The sequence below is a fragment of the Hyperoodon ampullatus genome (genome assembly GCF_949752795.1).
Source record: "Hyperoodon ampullatus genome assembly, chromosome: 19".
In the NCBI taxonomy this organism is placed as follows: Eukaryota; Metazoa; Chordata; class Mammalia; order Artiodactyla; family Ziphiidae; genus Hyperoodon; species Hyperoodon ampullatus.
The window spans coordinates 6,148,804-6,160,038 of record NC_136932.1 but is presented as its reverse complement, the minus strand read 5'-3'; the positions used below and the strand labels follow the sequence as shown (position 1 = coordinate 6,160,038).

The window sequence follows — 11,235 nt, the reverse complement described above, 5'->3', positions numbered from 1 at the left end:
AGGTAGGTTCCCTCTATGCCCACTTTCTGGAGACTTTTAATCATAAATAGGTGTTGAATTTTGTCAAAAGCTTTTTCTGCTTCTATTGAGATGATCATATTGTTTTTATTCTTCAATTTGTTAATATGGTGTATCACATTAATTGATTTGCATATATTGAAGAATCCTTGCATTACTGGGATAAATCCCACTTGATCATGATGCATGATCCTTTTAATGTGTTGTTAGATTCTGTTGCTAGTATTTTGTTGAGGACTTTTGCTTCTATATTCATCAGTGATATTGGTCTGTAATTTTCTTTTTTTGTAGTATCTTTGGTTTTGGTATCAGGGTGATGGTGGCCTCATAGAATGAGCTTGGGAGTGGTCCTTCCTCTGCAATTTTTGGGAAGAGTTTGAGAAGGATGGGTGTTAGCTTTTCTCTAAATGTTTGATAGAATTCACCTGTGAAGCTATCTGGTCCTGGACTTTTGTTTTTTGGAAGATTTTAAATCACAGTTTCAATTTCATTACTTGTGATTGGTCTGTTCATATTTTCTATTTCTTCCTGGTTCAGTCTTGGAAAGTTATACCTTTCTAAGAATTTGTCCATGTCTTCCCGGTTGTCCATTTTATTGGCATAGAGTTGCTTGTAGTAGTCTCTTAGGATGTTTTGTATTTCTGCAGCGTCTGTTGTAAATTCTCCTTTTTCACTTCTAATTTTATTGATTTGAGTCCTCTCCCTCTTTGTCTCTAGGTATTTTCTGATTTCCTCTTAGATTTCTTCAGCGATCTCTTTGTTATTTAGTAATGTATTCTTTAGCCTCCATGTGTTTGTGTTTTTTACGCTTTTTTCCCTGTAATTGATATCTAGTCTCATAACGTTGTGGTCAGAAAAGATGCTTGATATGATTTCAATTTTCTTAAATTTACTGAGACTTGATTTGTGACCCAAGATGTGATCTATCCTGGAGAATGTTTCGTGCACACTTGAGAAGAAAGTGTAATCTGCTGTTTTTGGATGGAATGTCCTATAAATATCAATTAAATCTACCTGGTCTATTGTGTCATTTAAAGCTTGTGTTTCCTTGTTAATTTTCTGTTTGGATGATCTGTCCATTGGTGTAAGTGAGGTGTTATAAAGTCCCCCACTATTATTGTGTTACTGTCGATTTCCTCTTTTATAGCTGTTAGCTGTTGCCTTATATATTGAGGTGCTCCTATGTTTGGTGCATATATATTTATAATTGTTATATCTTCTTCTTGGATTGATCCTTTGATCATTATGTACTGTCCTTCCTTGTCTCTTGTAACATTCTTTATTTTAAAGTTTATTTTATCTGATATGAGTATTGCTACTCCAGCTTTCTTTTGATTTCCATTTGCATGGAAAATCTTTTTCCATTCCCTCACTTTCAGTCTGTATGTGTCCCTACGTCTGAAGTGGGTCTCTTTTAGACAGCATATATATGGGTCTTGTTTTCATATCCATTCAGCGAGGCTGTGTCTTTTGGTTGGAGCATTTAATCCATTCACATTTAAGGTAATTATTGATATGTATGTTCCTATTACCATTTTCGTAATTGTTATGGGGTTGTTTTTGTAGGTCCTTTTCTTCTCTTGTGTTTCCCACTTAGAGAAGTTCCTTTAGCATTTGTTGTAGAGCTGGTTTGGTGGTGCTGAATTCTCTTGGCTTTTGCTTGTCTGCAAAGCTTTTGATTTCTCCATCGAATCTGAACTTATTCATTTTCAGTGGAAGTGGTGTTGGTGTTGGTTCTTTCCCATTATCCGTTGCACCTTTGTCTCATGATCAATGTGCCAACAAACTAAACTAGATATCAGAAAATTGTTTGGTGATCATGGAATAAAGGCAAAGGCTGTGAATAACCTCAAAAGGCATTTTTCTAGGGAGTGTGAAAGTTGCTCCAGTACCAAGTACCACTCTGTTGTGATGAGAATACCATCTCTGCCAGATGGCATCTGTTGCACAATATACTGTTGTGTGTTCCATGCCCCACCTATTTTCCACTTTCGCCAGGTGCTTCCATGTACATCCACCTGCAAGCCCTAAGCTAGTCTCTCTGCCTAGGCTGTGAATCCTCGAGGGGAGAAGAGGCTTACTCATATTTGTAGCTGGATGACACTAAGTCTCGTAATTTCTAGTGACCAGAGGGGCAGATGGAAGGATAGATGGACTGGGTGGATGCATGAATGAAAAGAAATTCCAGTTGCTCAGGCTCTGCCTGGGTTTCCAGAGTCTAAGCTCCTGAGCCCATTTGGGAGATGTTAAGGGTCTCACTCTGAATCATTACTAATTTGTTCTTTAGCTTTTATTTAATTTCTTTGCATTCAAAACTGTGTGTGTCTGTTACCACTGATACTACTTTCCTCCTCTCAAATAATGATTATAAAGAAATATATACATTTGAAAAAGTAGTATATTATCTATTCTGTTAATTTAAAGTCAGTATTTATCAAGGGGGAGATGGTTGGGGGAGGGATGGAGTGGGAGGTTGGGATTAGCAGATGTAAGCTATTACATACAGAATGGATAAACAACAAGGTCCTACTGTATAGCACAGGGAACTATATTCAATATCCTATGATAAACCATAATGGAAAAGAATATTAAAAAAAAGAATGTATAACTGAATCACTTCGCTGTACAGCAGAAATTAACACAACGTTGTAAATCAAATATAATTCAATAAAAAAAATTGGGAAAAAAATAAAATCAGTATTTATAATGTGTAGTCTATAAATCTCTTTTTAACTATATAGGGGATCACTCTACAAAGTTCAACGGCTTCCCATATTACAAAGAGTAAAAGCCAGAGTCTTTGCAAGACAAAGCCGTCTGCACTGCATCGCCATTTACCTCTGACCTCCTTTCCTACCACTCTCCCTTCCGTCCTTCAGCACCAGCTCTGGGTCACCCGCTGCTCCACCCACTCTCACACCTCTGGACCTTTGCCCTTGGAAGGTCCCTCACCCCATTCAACTATCATTTCCAGGAAGCCAGTCTTAATTACTCTATACACAAATGCACCGTCCCCAACACCAACCCTAAATCCAGGCCCCTTCATTTGTCTCCATAGCATGGATCATCCTCTGACATGCTCTCTTCACCTCTGGCCCCCTCCTCTGAATTTAATTTCCATGAGGGCAGAAACTTAGGGGTTTTTTTTTCTGTTTTTTTGGGGGGGTGGTGCTTACTGCTGTATCCCCAGTGCCTACAACAAGGTCTGGCACACACTTAAAGTATTTATAAATATTATGAATAAATGAATGAATGAGTGAGTGAATGAATGAATGAGTAGAACATCAAATATCCTACAAGACTCATACTAAACAATAGCAGTCCCTGGTCTCCCCACTCCTGAATCTTCCTCTCCAAAATCATTTAACTGTTTCTGGTATCAACCTGTACATTTCTAAAGAACATGCTTGTACTGCTATTTCTTGATTATGCAACTTAAGATATTAAAGACCCAAATTCCTATTGTGGAAGATGATATAGGATTCTTATACAACCTGAGACCCCCAGTCCCCACTTCTTCACCTTCCTAGTAGAATTATATCACATTATCTTATAATTTACGTATATGGCTCTTGTCTATATCCCTCTATATGCACTGATACAATTGGATGTATCAATACAATTGATTGATACAATACAATCCCTCTAGATACAATTCTAGCTAGAATGAAGCTCCATAAACAGAAATTTGTGTCTGTTTTGCTCGCTGAAGTATCCTTATGACTTAGAACAATGTCACACTCATAGTAGGCACTGAATAAATATTTGTGGAATAAATGAATTAATTCTCAGCTTTATAGTATGTGACTTGCCCACAAGTCACTCATTACTGCATTCTCAGGATGCACTGGCTGTCCCCCACATCCCTTCGGGTTGCCTGGCTGGTTGGGCACTGCACTGGCATGTGGCCACCACCAGATAACATCTAATAACTCCCTTTCACCCAGTTGTACTTGGGAATCTCTCCTCTATATCCTGAACTTTTCATTAACACTTACACTGACTGATTTACAATTACTGACATTAATCAGCTTCTCCAACTAGGCTACAGCCTCCTTGGCATCATGGAGTGTCTTGGTCATCTCTGAGCCCCATTGTCTTTCACAGCATCAGACCTTTTGTAATAGATTCTCAAGAAGTTCTGAATGAAGGACACACAGCCCTGCTTGCCACTTTCAAGCAAGAGAGAAACAACTTCCTGTCCCAGGGGAGCCCTTATGACAAGACACTCTCATTATTTATAGAAATAAAGTGAGGATCAACTGATTTTCCTGTCACTATACACTTCCCAGGGCTAACTAATGCCAGGTCATTTCATTCACTTCATTTTTCAACCATTTCGCTTCTTTCTATTCCTTTTTCTTGCTCAAGTCTCCATCAAAAATAAAAATAAAATTTGGGCTTCCCTGGTGGTGCAGTGGTTAAGAATCCACCTGCCAATGCAGGGGACACGGGTTCAAGCCCTGGTCCGGGAAGATCCCACGTGCCACGGAGCAACTAAGTCCGTGCGCCGCAACTACTGAGCCTGCACTCTAGAACCCGCGAGCCACAACTACTGAAGCCCGCATGCCTAGAGCCCATGCTCCACAACAAGAGAAACCACCACAATGAAAAGCTGGCACACTGCGACAAAGGGTAGCCCCCGCTCGCCACAACTAGAGAAAGCCCACACGCAGCAACAAGGACCCAACACAGCCATAAAAAAATAAATAAATAAAAGTTAAAAAATAAAAATAAATTTCAACTAAGAGTTAAATCAGTCAGAGCATCATGGCTTCCTTCAAAGTTAGAAATGTTGCCTTTATGAAATGTCTGATTCAACATTAAGCTCTGTAGGCATGGCGGCGTTGGCGGATTTGGACCTGTGGGAGGGTTCCGACCTGAAGGCGCTGCACCGGCTCGTGGAGAATGCCACTCACCTGGGCTATTCAGTTGTCACCATCAATCATGTTGTTGAATTTAAGGAAAAGAAACAGGAAATTGAAAAACCAGTAGCTGTTTCTGAACTCTTTACAACTTTGCCAATTGTACAGGGAAAATCAAAACCAATTAAGATTTTAACTAGACTGACAATTATCGTTTCAGATCCATCTCACTGCAATGTTTTGAGAGCAACTTCTTCAGGAGTCCGGCTGTATGATATCATTGCAGTTTTTTGAAGACAGAAAAACTTTTTCATATTGTTTGTAAACATTTAGATGTGGATTTAGTCTGCATAAGTGTAACAGAGAAGTTACCATTTTACTTCAAAAGACCCCCTATGAAAGTGGCAATTGAGTGAGGTGTGGGCTTTGAACTTGTCTATAGCCCCCCTGTCAAAGACTCCACAATGAGAAGGTACACAATTTCCAACGCCCTCAATTTGATGAAGGTCTGCAAAGGAAAGAATGTAATTCTACCTAGTGCTGCTGAAAGGCCTTTAGAAATAAGAGGCCCATACGATGTGGCAAACTTACAGTTGCTGTTTGGGCTGTTGGAAAGTGACACCAAGGCTGCAGTGTCCACCAACTGCCAAGCGGTGCTTCTGCATGGAGGGAGAAACTAGAAAAACTGCTTTTGGAATTATTTTCACGGTGAAGATATCTTGGACATCAGAAGTAGATGATGATTCTCTTCCAGCCTGCAAGAAAGCCAAGTGTGAGGGCTGAAACGAGTCCCCCTTCTCTGTCAACACTCTCTTCTGCCATTTGAGAATCCATCAGCCACAACAGAATTGGAACCTCCTTATGATTCACTATTTTCACTTGGAGCTACATATCAGTAGTCTGTAAAAGCAGTCTTATAGGGCTTCCCTGGTGGCGCAGTGGTTGAGAGTCCGCCTGCCAATGCAGGGGACATGGGTTCGTGCCCCAATCCGGGAAGATCCCACATGCCGTGGAGCAGCTGGGCCCGTGAGCCATGGCCGCTGAGCCTGCGTGTCCGGAGCCTGTGCTCCGCAACGGGAGAGGCCACAACAGTGAGAGGCCCGCGTACCGCAAAAAAAAAAAAAGCTGTCTTATATTCAAGCCATTAAAATAACAAAACCTGAGAGATTAAGATGGCGAAGTAGAAGGATGTGCTCTCACTCCATCTTGCGAGAACACCGGAATCACAACTAACTGCTGAGTAGTCGTCCACAGGAAGACACTGGAACTCACCAAGGAGGATACCCCACATCCAGAGACAAAGGAGAAGCCACAATGAGATGGTAGGAGGGGCTCAATCACAGTAAAATCAAATCCCATAACTGCTGGGTGGGTGACTCACAAACTGGAGAACGCTTATACCACAGAAGTCCACCCACTGGAGTGAAGGCTCTGAGCTCCACATCAGGCTTCCCAACCCAGGGGTACAGCAGTGGGAGGAGGAATTCCTAGAGAATCAGACTTTGAAGGCTAGTGGGATTTGACTGCAGGACTTCAACAGGACTGGGGGAAACAGAGACTCCACTCTTGGAGGGCACACACAAAGTAGTGTGTGCGTCGGGACCCAGCGGAAGGAGCAATGACCCCATAGGACTGAACCAGGGCTACCTGCTGGTGTTGGAGGGTCTCCTGCAGAGGCGGGGTGTGGCTGTGTCTCACCAAGAGGACAAGGACACTGGCAGCAGAAGTTCTGGTAAGTACTCCTTGGCGTGAGCCCTCCCAGAGTCTGCCATTATCCCCACCAAAGAGCCCGGGTAGGCTCCAGTGTTGAGTCACCTTAGGTCAAACAACCAACAGGGAGGGAACCCAACCCCACCCAGCCGCAGACAGGGGGATTAAAGTTTTACTGAGCTCTTCTACCCAGAGCAAAAGCCAGCTCTACCTACCACCAGTCCCTCCCATCAGGAAACTTGCACAAGCCTCTTAGATAGCCTCATCCACCAGAGGGCAGACAGCAGAAGCAAGAAGAACTACAATCCTGCAGCCTGTGGAACAAAAACCACATTGACAGAAAGACAGACAAGATGAAAAGGCAGAGGGCTATGTACCAGATGAAGGAACAAGATAAAACCCCCCAAAAACAACGAAAGTGGAGATAGGTAACCTTCCAGAAAAAGAACTCAGAATAATGATAGTGAAGATGATCCAGGACCTTGGAAAAAGAATGGAGGCAAAGATAGAGAAGATGCAAGAAATGTTTAACAAAGACCTAGAAGAATTAAAGAACAAACAGAGATGAACAATACAATAACTGAAATGAAAACTACACTAGAAGGAATCAATAGCAGAATAACTGAGGCAGAAGAACGGATAAGTGACCTGGAAGACAGAATGGTGGAATTCACTGCTGCGGAACAGAATAAAGAAAAAAGGATGAAAAGAAATGAAGACAGCCTAAGAGACCTCTGGGACAACATTAAACACTACAACATTTGCATTATAGGGGTCCCAGAAGGAGAAGAGAGAGAGAAAGGACCCGAGAAAATATTTGAAGAGATTATAGTCGAAAACATCCCTATCATGGGAAAGGAAATAGCCACCCAAGTCCAGGAAGCACAGAGAGTCCCATACAGGATAAACCCAAGGAGAAACACGTCGAGACACATAGTAATCAAATTGGCAAAAATTAAAGACAAAAATTATTGAAAGCAACAAGGGGAAAATGACAAATAATATACAAGGGAACTCCCATAAGGTTAACAGCTGATTTCTCAGCAGAAACTCTACGAGCCAGAAGGGGGTGGCACAGTATATTTAAAGAGATGAAAGGGAAGAACCTACAGCCAAGATTACTCCACCCGGGAAGAATCTCATTCAGATTCGATGGAGAAATCAAAAGCTTTACAGACAACCAAAAGCTAAGAGAATTCAGCACCATCAAACCAGCTCTACAACAAATGCTAAAGGAACTTCTCTAAGTGGGAAACACAGGAGAAGAAAAGGACATATTAAAAAAACCCCATAACAATTAAGAAAATGGTAATAGGAACATACATATCAATAATTACCTTAAATGGGAATGGATTAAATGCTCCAAACAAAAGACACAGGCTCACTGAATGGATACAAAAACAAGACCCATATATATGCTGTCTAAAAGAGACCCACTTCAGGGCTTCCCTGGTGGTGCAGTGGTTGAGAGTCCGCCTGCTGATGCAGGGGACACGGGTTCATGTCCCAGTCCGGGAAGATCCCACATGCCGCGGAGCGGCTGGGCCCATGAGCCATGGCCGCTGAGCCTGCGCGTCCAGAGCCTGTGCTCCGCAACGGGAGAGGCCACAACAGTGAGAAGCCTGCGTGCAGCCAAAAAAAAAAAAAAAAAAAAAGCACAGCATAAAAGTCAGTAACTCAATATTCTCTCATTCAGTCACAGGATCTTAAAATGTTATTCAAAGCAAAAAAGAAAGGTATCATCTACCAAGCAATCAGTAAATTGCACAGAGTCGAAGGTTTTTTTGTTTTTTGTTTTTTTGCTGCACCTGGCAGCTTGCAGGATCTTAGTTCCCCAACCAGGGATCGAACCTGGCCCCAGCAGTGAAAGCGCCAAGTCCTAACCACTGGACTGCCAGGGAATTCCAATGAAAGGTCCGTCTTTAAGAGAAAGAACTCAGGAGGAAAATCCTGCAAACAAAGACCAGGAAACTAACCAATCTGACATGAGAAGATGAGCACATGTTTTACTTAATAAAAATCTAGAGATTTACAAATGCCATATAAGTAATAATCCTCATTTTGAATATTCTCTAAACTCTACAAAAATGGAAGATGTAATTCTTTTGAACAGTCACCCAAGTTGTAGTCATATTCCTCTGTGCCTCAACTTATGTAATCATTTTGCCAACAAGCCCATTTTATACATTCCCACCTTCCTGTATTTTTACAGCTGTCAAAGGAAGTTACTTTCACTTCTAAAAACTTTAAAATAGAGGCTTAATTATTTAGCTTAGCCTTCCCTCCCCCCACAAAAAGAAGCCACTGAAGAAGAGATATTTCTCTTTTCAACTTCTGAAGTTGCTCCCCATTCATAATTGGATTCAGAATAAATCTTGGTCAAAGCATACCAGTAAATTAGAGCAAAGTCATTTTCAAATGAAATGAATTTTAAATGACACATTCAAATACATTAAGGATTAAGTTCTTTCAAGTGAAATAACTCTAAGTGTGCAAGAATGAAGTTTAGCCAAATACTAGGCTAAGACTCAGGATAAAAAATGAAGTAGACATAGCCCTTGTCTGAGCAGCTTACAGTCTAGGATAATATATATGTATAGAAACACAAAGGTATAATGTGTAAACATCATGTGTAGATATTGAACAAGATTATTTAAAATTTACATGTAAGCATTAGAGTTGGAAAGTATACAGTTCAGCACTAAATTGATTCCAAGTTCAAAAATTCAAGTTAATCATATTCCCATATTATGTGATATCATGAAGTTACAATTCTGAATTTGGCACATTCCTTCTGACTCTGTAAGCAAGTAATAGTCTGTTTTCATTTCTAGGGCAATAAAATGGATTCACTCTGTCTCAGGGGGTTGCTACTTGTGAGTGACTAATAATTTACAGCCATAATGTCAAGTTGCTGGGTGGGAAGTGCAAGTTTAACTAGTACTTCGTAAGATCTTTGGAGATGTGGTTACATGTCAAAAGGTATAACTAAAAACACATTTGCCTATAGGTTCCCAAGATTTCATTTGTGATGCCATTTCTGATAAACCATGAAGAGTACATCACTGGGTCTCAGGCTGTACACTGAGAAATGAAATTCAAAGAGAAAGCTTTTTTGAAAAGGAAAGAGCTAAAACTCCTGGTTGCTGTGCAGGGCAGAGACGCAGTCTCATGATTTGGGGGTCAGAGCGACCCTCTGTCCTTTTTGTTTTCACGGTAAGCAGCAGGGTTGTGCTGTCTATAGAAGGCACTGCAGACCCAGATCCTATCTTGGCCATCTCCTGGCTGTGTGGCCTTGAATAAGTCACTTAACATCCTCACCCTCAGATTGCTCTTCTGTAAAATGGGATAAAAAGATCCACTTTAAGAGGTTGCCACAAAGGTTAAAAATAATGTCTGTAGTTCAATTGCCCAAGGTCTAGAACATAGTAAGTACACAATAACTACTAATGATTCAAACAAGGAGAAGAGCAGAAAAAAACGCTCGTAACGCCGGTAATAGTTTAAAGGAATCCTTGGTAAAAATCTCCGTATAATGCTGGGGCCCCTGGCATTTCCACTTAACAAGTTTCCATCCTCTCAAGAAATGGGACAAATGGATGGATTATGGCCCCTCTCTTCAAGCTGAGTCTGCATTGGATTGCTGCTTCCTTTCTATATCTATTGTGAACGAGAATATGTAAATTCTGCAAATTTCTTGCTTAAAAACCCCTTTATTTAGACATCCCACTTGCTTGCTCTTTGTGAAGTGTGTAAGTTAGGAGAAAATATGTCCCTTGGCATATCTCCCTTCTATAAAAAGGTAAAAGGAAGTTGTAGTTGGATTTCACTCTGAGTTCAGCATTCCTGTTCCTAGGAAAGCGATTAAAAAAAAAGGGTCACAAGATCCTTCCATTTGCCAGAACTGACACTCTAGAGGTCTGACATGGGCTTCAAGTGGAACCTCTCTGCATTTGCCCCCAAATCACCAGTGGGCACAGCTGGCTCTAGCTGTTCACAGGACTATGCACAGAATTGAAGAACCTCACCTTCAGGGAGGCTGGAGTCAGAGCAGATAATATCTGGATATTTGGGGGTTAAGGGGTTGAGGATACGAGCACTGATACAATTTCAATAAACAAAAAGATCAATTGTTTTCTGATACACTAGCAAAGTTGGCAGTAGAGTAGTGAACTATCAGACAAGGCTCCTGATTTCATGGAGTTTACTAGGAAGGTCAAACTTCATGTAAAGGAAGACCTGCTGGAAATACTAGCATATTCTACTCAAAAATAGCATTTTTCAATATTTAAGAGGTCTTCTTTCTGAATCAGAAAAAGAGAAACCATGCAACAACCTAATGACAAGACTTTCAAATCTTTGAAAATTTAAATTCCAGTATCAATCTGGAAAATGCGTTTGTTCCCCACCTTCCACCAGTGCGTTTCACAACAGTTTCTGAAATGATGTTCTGCTAGAAGATACACTACATCATGATCAGATGGTTTATATTGAGTTTTCTAAAGGAAACAGGTAGGAAATATGAGTGAACTTTAAGAAGCTTAAGACTTAGGAAGAAATATTCATTAGTTTATCCATTCAGCAGTCACTCTTTGCTTTCCTACTGTGCATAAGACACTGGGCAGTGCTGAGAATACAAGCA

General features: G+C 40.9%; 1 pseudogene across 1 annotated transcript; it reads left to right on the top strand.

The window, feature by feature from the left end:
- Positions 1-4,856: 4,856 nt before the first annotated feature.
- On the top strand, positions 4,857-5,755 carry LOC307067179 (ribonuclease P protein subunit p30-like; annotated as a pseudogene). Its single transcript has one exon. The product of its transcript is annotated as a ribonuclease P protein subunit p30-like (transcript).
- Positions 5,756-11,235: the final 5,480 nt, after the last annotated feature.